At 35.2% G+C, this 6848-nt stretch overlaps 1 protein-coding gene across 1 annotated transcript in view; it reads left to right on the top strand.

Annotated features, from left to right (window-relative positions):
- LOC106872757 (proteoglycan 4) overlaps positions 1–6848 on the top strand; it is a 329051-nt gene that overhangs the window by 259831 nt on the left and 62372 nt on the right. The gene's annotated exons all lie outside the window — the stretch shown is intronic.

Genomic DNA, 6848 nt, shown 5'->3' with positions numbered 1-6848 from the left:
TATATATATATATATATATATATATATATATATATATATATATCGGTTCATTAGTTCTGTCCTTGCTTTCTGCATTTAGTTCTAACACATAGTTTGAGGCCCTGATTTATCTTGTAATTCTAATACATGACTACTGACTGTTTCACCTTCATTCATCCCTGTGCAGTTTTGTTAAAACGTTAGGTGAAATAAAATATCGATGTCATTAGCCTTTGGGGCGGGGGCATGACATTGCTTCGTATCTGTTGTGCAGCCTAATAAAACCTTATAATAAGGCATGTTTTAAAGCGTTGATCTTTAATGTTTCTCCACTTCTATTATACGTGCCATAACTGCTGGAATTTTCCAGAATCGAACGCTTTTTGGGACGTCTGTAAAGGCCTATATACATGCATACATAGGTGGTTGTTATGTTCCGCTAATTTTTTTCTTTTATTTTTTTTTCTTCGATTAGTTAGTTCATGGCTAATTATAGGTGGGCAGTGATGAAAATAAATGCGCCTCGAAATTCCGCTCGTTCACGTGTCTGCTTTTCGTCCATTCTTAATTCTGTTCATTACGGTTTATGTAAATAACTTACGTATGGCACTTTAGAAGTTTGATAGTCCTCTAGTTTATTAGGTCTTTTCTTCGCCCCCCCCCCTTCTTTTTTGTATGGTGACTATTGAGCTTTACTTGAGACAAACACTTAAGAGCTTAGCAAAGTTAATGCAATATAGTAGCTCCTGCATTTTAAAAGCAAGTGTTTTGTTTTGGAGCTTGTGGCGGCGAGCTGGCAGAATCGTTAACACGCTGGACGAAATGCTTAGCGGTATTTTCTCCCATCGCTCCGTTCTGAGTTCAAATTCCGCCGAAGTCGACTTTGCCTTTCATCCTTTCGAAGTCGATGAAATAAGTAGTACCAGCTGAGCATTGGGGTCGATGTAATCGACTGTATCCCCCTCTCCAACTTCAGGCCTTGTGCCTATATTAGAAAGGGTTATTATTGTGGCTCCAGTGACCTTTCTACAATCTTATTTTTGCAATTCGTGATGGCTCTGTTTTCTTGTAATGCTTTCCTTTTGGGGTTTTCTCTTTATTTTTTTAAACAGATTTAAATAATTTCCTTTTAATCTTTATTTTATCTTTTTTTTTTTCTTTTTACACCAATGTTATTCAGTTGGACTGCAGCCATGATGGGACGCTACCTAACAAATCGCCCCCAGTACTTATTTTTAAGTCTGGTACTTGTCTACCTGTCTCTTTTCCCAAGCCACCATGTTACATGGACATAAGCAAACCAACACCAATTGTCAAGCAGTAGAGGCAGCGGCAGCAAATAGACACAACACACACACACACACACACACGACAAGCTTGCTCATAGTTTCCGTCTACCAAATTCATTCACAAGACACTGGTTTACTTCTACCTCTATTAGGAGAAACCTGCTCAAGGTGTCACACAGTGGGACTGAACCCAATCAAATTAATTCTATTATGTCTTTGTTGTGTTTTCTTCAATCCTCACCATTTTCCAATTATCTGTTTATATAATTCTGCTGTTTCCATTGTATCTCTGAGTTATCTAGAAGATTTTTTTTTCATATTATTTCTATCAGTTTCAAGATTCTTGATGTAGTTGTTTTTCTCTAATGTTTCCCTGTAGTATTCAGTTGATGTAATGAGGGCTTTTTCTAGATTCTCTTTTGAAATGTCAATGCCGTCACTTTGTGTTAGTTGTTTAATTATCATTGTGCTAAGGTCAGCTTGAAAATGATCTTGTCAATGCTTATTGGTTTGTTCTTGGAGTAGAGTTATTTCTTCCATTTTGCAAGTTGATTTTAAAGCTTGCCACTTAACATTCATTCTAGTTTTGACTTTGTTAAATACTTGAATGTTCCTATGATATGATTATAAAATATCTCATTGAAAATTGAGCTCTTCATGTCTATTTGTTTATGCTTATTTTCAAGATGGTTTTTTTATGCCTTTTGACAGATAGAAATGTCTGAGGGTTTGTCTTGTCATTTCTTTTACATTGTGATAATTTTACTCAACAGTACTCATTTTCTTGTTCTTAGTGCTTAAAACATCTTATTACGGTCACTTGCCTCATCAATATCTTCTTTAAATAGTTCCAGTTCTTAAGTTCTTGCAAATGTTAGTACAAATACTTGGGTTATTTTGAGGTTGTACTTCTTTGATATCTTCAAGGTACATTTGGCAACTTGATCAGAAATATTGTTGAATTCCTTAACACCATTCCTCATATCTAGAAAACCCACTGATGTAGCAGAAAAGATAGTAATGTTTTATTTCTTTTAGCACTTTGCCAGATCTTTGAAGTTCACTAAATCTTATGATGTTCCATTTTCTATTTCACTCATCAGATAGTGCATATAAGGGTGTGGAGTAGCCTTTGCATAGCCATTAAAACTACCTGAAATTGCAGCCAAATCTTCTTCCCATGACAAGCTATGGATAACATAGTCTTAGGTAGCATGTCTAGAGGAGTGAAAGATCAGGTAGGCATGGCTAATATTTGGCCTCCTAATTCCCCAGATCGCACTCCATTGGACCTTGTTGAGAAAGAGGTCAATGAACATGCCCATAACACCAAAGATTCTTTGAAAGCTGCCATAGTCAGAGTAATGTCCAAAATGAGCCAGGACCATTTGATTTGAGCATGTAGATTTAGATTTCATATAGAAGTAGTTGTTGAAGTTGAAGGTGACTTTTTAAAATGATATTTTAGAAGAGAAGGTTTATTTTTATCCTCATAGCATTTTTTGATATAGCTATTATCTGTTATTATATATGTTTTTTTATAAACATAAATCTGTCCTCAAATATCTTACTCGCCCTGTATATATTAGAGAGGGAGAGAAAGAGAAATCTTCTTTCTTTGTCAAATGAAAAGCTATAATTTTGAACATTTATTTGTACGTCTCTTCATGCTACCTGTTCTGTCATTGCTACAACAGTTTCTTTCCTGTCTCTGAACTCATTAGTTGCCTTGCCTGACACTCTAGACTCTTTCTTCTTTTGTCACACACAGTCCTTCCTCCACTTGACATACTTTTCTCTCATTACCCAGTCCCACTGCACTTGCTGCTTTGTCCCCCGTTCCTCTTGTCCCAGAATGTCAATTCTCTGGAATTTCTTTCCCTGCAGCCATTGACTTAAAAATGTTCAACAAACTAAACAACAACCATATCACTGTCACCTGTGACAGTAGCCTGCCTGCAAAGGTGTTGCTATCCCTTGGCTAAAGATTACCAATAATAAATAAATAAATATAATAAAAATGCTGTCTTTTAAAGCTGAAATAATCAAATAAACTATTCATGGAATGGCAGATCAACAGATTGACAACTTGGCCTCCTTTAGTTGCTTCTCCTCTTGAGTCTAGCTATATACAGCTTGCTGGAGTCACCTTGACCTATCATCCCTTTACAGTTCATAAAGTCAGTTCCAGCCAATAAGACTTCATCTGGATTGCATTGGATTGCCCATTTTCAGTCTGCTTCAGGACAAAAGCCTCAGCATGTTCTCTCTGCCAGAGAATGACTCAAGATCATTCTGGTTTGATGAGCTTACTCTGCTACACTGGTTCAACATGGTTTGGCAGAGGGATGCAGTTTTTATGCTCATGCCCAGGAGTAGTTAAGTCAGTTACATTGACCCTGATGCTCAGCTGGTATTTATTCTATTAACCCTGAAAGAATGAAAGGCAAACCTGACCTTGGCAGAATTTGAACTCAGAATATAAAGACAGATGAAATACCACAAAGCTTTTCACCCGGCATGCCAACAATTCTGCCAGCTCTCCATCTTTATCTCTTGCAAATTTGTAGCAGAAACTGTCTTGGTAGAAAAACTCTACTGTACTCCACTAAAATCTCTTCAGTCTCTAGTGTTATCTCCCTATAAACTAAGTTCAAATCAGCAGTTCTCTAATAGTAATTAAAGTAACGGTGGTATATATATATATATATATATATCAGAGTTAATTCAATAAATTATACCCATCCCCTGTAAATGTGTGAGCTTGCATCAATCATAATTTTGAATCATTAAATTAAAAACTTTTCACACTAATTAACCTCATTTCAAATCCTCATCAGATATTGAACATTACATGATATCAGATAGATTTCAAACTAGGTACCCTTTATTTCTTACCAAAGGTCAACAATGTCTTTCTTTCTTCTCAAAGCTACAGATGCATGTTTATATGCAAATATTATAAATATACTTTGCAAGTTAACCTTCATCACTTCATCCCAAGTCGTCTGTGGTCTTCCTTTTCTATAAGGACATGGGAAAAAAAGGGGTGAAGGCTGATCTGAAGACACACATGAGTACCAAGTCTCTGGGAGCAACAGCTCTCAATAAGAAATTACTTGGACCATGATGACCTGTCCATCCCATGCCAGCATGGAAAGCAGACCTAAAATGAATAGGATACACTCTAAAGATGGAGTTAATAGTTCTGAAAATTATAATCTTAATAAAAATAACTCAGCTCAGACATTTAACTATTCAATTAACATCGATCAAGGAATAGTGATATTAGGTTTTTATTTATATTTATTTAATTATTCCATTTTACTGTGTTGGTAGGAAATAATTTACGTCTTCAACACTTTTTTACTCTCTGTTGCCATACATGTCTATACACTCGTCTCGCCAATTTAACATTTTAGTCTATTTGTGAATCAGCATGTAAGAGAATTCCTTTTCTCCGGCAACATGTCATGCTTAGGAATTTATTCCCACCAGTATAATTATCAAGAAGGCAAGCATTGAAATATTTAGTGACAAACGAAGGATGTGAACTCTCTTTTCTTAGGTCAACTTGTAGCTTGCTTTATAAATTTCCACTTTCTTAATAATTCCCTTTTTTATACTCATGTTACCCTTACCTCCACCCTCCTCCTCATTTGGTTTTTCATAAAGTACTTCTTCATAGCTCAAATATTTATTTATTCATTAAGTATTTACATAACTAAAGTTTGTAACTTTACTGAACATAATGTAATAATGATTTGTTTTATTTGCCATTGGGATATCAGTTAAGGATGACCTTACAAGAACAGTTTACAATTTGCATGGGTGTTTATGTAAAAGATATGAGTAAGACAGGTAGGGAGGTGAAATGAGATAAAAGTATACGTATGATGCAGTCTTCCTGAAACAGGAGAACCTCCTATTAAGGCCTATTAAGACTACAAATCCAGGATCACCCTGACCACCAAGGGCACAAGCACTTGCCTGACTGTTGTTCTCTAATCTACAGGATTACACTTAGAGAAGGTCCATTCACCCTAACTATTTTTGCCAAAGTCACTCACCATTTGACAAATTCACTTGGAGAGAGCACTTCTCTCTCCACTCCATGTGGAACATATAACAACGAATGTATTCATAAGTATGCAGAAATCTCTCTCTCTCTGTCTCCCACATGCATTTATCATTTATAGATAAATTATTTCTGGTTATCAAATTCAAAAGAACATAATATGAAAATGGAAGTTTCATTACAAATCTTTAAGATCAAAATTTGGATCTTTTTAGCTGAGACACAAGGGCTCTAAGAAAATGATTCTTATTTCCATGGTACTGAAGATGCTGTTTGCTTCTCAGAATCAAAAGTAGATTCTCAGTGTAATTTTCAGGAAGCTCAAAGAAGTTCAAAATTTTCAGTACTTTATTGAAAATTCGGCATCAAGTCTTATACTTACCAAACTACCTACTTACCTTTTTTCAAAACTAATACAATATTGAAGTGACTGTCACCTGACATTTCACACATTCACAGTATTGCCATTGATTGCTAATATTTGTACTTTTCATACTTACAGGTTGTTGTTGATGTAGAACACAAACTGTGCCCTATATTTCACTGTAGGGAAAGTCTAGTTTAATATAGCAAAAAAATATAGTCCTTTTGTGTTTAAAATTGTCTTGTATGTGTGTGTGTTCTGATAGATTATATTGATTGGTGTGTATGGATAGATGTATTTGTTATATATGGAAAAGTTCACTTTGAAACTACAAGGTTTCGGGTTCACTTCCACAGTGTGATACCTTGTGGTGGCTTGGGCAAGTGTCTTCTATACCTTCATGTAAAATAAAGCCTTGTGAGTGAAATTTAGTGGAGAAAAACCATAGAATCCTTAGGACAAATCCTGTTCTTGGGTGGTTAATTTTATCTATTGGCTGGAGTTCCTTGAGATATTAGAGATATTTGGGTCCTTGCTCTTGAGGATAACATCTTCGAATCTGTCATGTTCTGAAAGGGTCATAAGCATTATTTTTCCTTCTCACCATCACATACTGGTGCATGTGTGAATATATGTATGGACCCAGATTTGCATACAGAGAAACAAAAACTTTTAGTAGGGTTTCTTGAATGATTTGAACTGACTGACTGCAAATATATAGAGTGTGTATCTACATAGAACATATCTTTATGTTCTATGGGGTGCAGGCGTTATTGAGTGGTAAGAAGTTTGCCTCTCAACCACATGGTTCTGGTTTCAGTCCCACTGTTTGACACCTTGGGTAAGTGTCTTCTCCTATAGCCTCAGTCTGACCAAAAATTTGTGAGTGGATTTGATAGACAATGTATATATATATATATATATATATATATATATATATATATATATATATATATATATATATGTCAGTAAATAGTGGGGTTGTATTAACCGCACGTGGAGAAATAATAGGAAAATGAAGAATAAGGCAGAATGCTAAACTGGAAGCATATTTTAATAAAGATTTTTAACCGGCTTTCATTGCAAACCAAATTTTCAAGAAGGAGAATGAAAATGTTTTTTTACAAAGAAGTACAAA

The sequence above is a fragment of the Octopus bimaculoides genome, chromosome 13, assembly GCF_001194135.2.
Source record: "Octopus bimaculoides isolate UCB-OBI-ISO-001 chromosome 13, ASM119413v2, whole genome shotgun sequence".
Taxonomy (NCBI): Eukaryota; Metazoa; Mollusca; class Cephalopoda; order Octopoda; family Octopodidae; genus Octopus; species Octopus bimaculoides.
Note: the sequence above shows the minus strand (reverse complement) of the source record. Positions and strands in the feature narration are given on the sequence as shown.